The sequence below is a fragment of the Pistacia vera genome, unplaced genomic scaffold (genome assembly GCF_008641045.1).
Source record: "Pistacia vera cultivar Batoury unplaced genomic scaffold, PisVer_v2 Contig1107, whole genome shotgun sequence".
NCBI classification, from domain to species: Eukaryota; Viridiplantae; Streptophyta; class Magnoliopsida; order Sapindales; family Anacardiaceae; genus Pistacia; species Pistacia vera.
This window is the reverse complement of record NW_022195146.1, coordinates 19,425-20,776: the sequence shown is the minus strand read 5'-3', so window position 1 is coordinate 20,776 and position 1,352 is coordinate 19,425. Positions and strand designations below refer to the sequence as shown.

At 36.4% G+C, this 1,352-nt stretch overlaps 1 non-coding gene across 1 annotated transcript; it reads right to left on the bottom strand.

The window, feature by feature from the left end:
• Positions 1-877: 877 nt before the first annotated feature.
• Positions 878-984, bottom strand: LOC116140327. The gene has a single exon (XR_004129608.1). It is a non-coding gene; the product is annotated as a small nucleolar RNA R71 (small nucleolar RNA).
• Positions 985-1,352: the final 368 nt, after the last annotated feature.

The window sequence follows — 1,352 nt, the reverse complement described above, 5'->3', positions numbered from 1 at the left end:
TACAGTTTTATTTTAGATTAATTTCATCCAACTTTTGGTTAGAGTGTTTAGAAATTTACTAATTGTTTAGTTTAGTTGTTAAAAAAAATAAATTAAGAATTTAGACAACTGCAATTCCACGAGAGATCGACCTTGGGAGTAAACTTATCGATAGCTATTAGTGATTCATGCGCTTGCGAGTATTAAATTTGCACATCAAGTTTTTAGCGCCATTGCCAGGGAATTGGCATTTAAATTCTATATTTGTTTTCTTAGTTTGGTTTGAATTTTGTTCTTTGTTCTTTGTTTTGTTTTGTTTGAATTTTTCTTGGTTTTTGTTTCAGGTATATGCAAGGTCGAAGATGTTTAGGAGGAAGCCTCACACCACCAATTGATAATATTCATAGGATAAGGGAGAACTTGCAGAAGTTAGTTGAAGAACATTAGCTACATCCCAAGGACATCTTTGAAGAAGAGCCATTACATTTCGAGGACAAAAAGGAAAGCTTTGAAGAAATGGAAAATATGGAGCTAGCAAGGAACCAAAGGATGATGAAGGAATATGCAAGACCAATCATTAGGACTTCCACATCTGCATACAATTGGGGGTAGCAGTAAGGAATTATGAGCTCAAGAATATCCATTATAGCATGTTGCCTTCCTTTTATGAAGTTCCTAATGAAGACCCTTTGACATTCATAAGAGATTTTTATGCCATCGTCCAGACCTTTCCATTGCAAGGACTAAATGAGGATCAATTGAGGATGAGATGTTTTCCCTACACATTGAAGGATAGAGCTAGACTTGGTTTATGACTCTCCAACCTAGTTCATTGACTATATGGGAGGCGGTTTACAATAAGTTCATGGGCAAATTTCACTCTCATCAAAAGACCGCTGACTTGAGGACCAAGATCGCGATGTTTTCTTAAATGGAAGGAGAGCCTTTTCGTGAGGCATGGGACAGATTTAAGTTGCTTCTCATCCAATGTCCTCACCATCATTACCCGTTTCAACTTCAAAATCAGTTTTTCTATGATGGATTGACACAACAATGTTAATATATGGTGGACAATGCCGCTGGTGGAGCAATAAAATTGCTACAAAAACGTTTGAGCTATACAAGATGTTGGGTGCTAATTCCCAACAAAAGAGCATGAGAGGAAGAAGAGTTGGAGTACATGAATTAAGCTCCAACAATGAGATGGCTATGCAACTTGCTGAATTGACTAAGCAAGTCAAACTTCTAACTACCAAAAAAAATATGAATAATAAGGTATGTGGAATTTGTGGTGTTTTAGGGCATGGTGCTAATACTTGTTCTTTGTCTTATGACTCTTATGTAAGGAATGAACAAGAACAAGCCAATTTGAT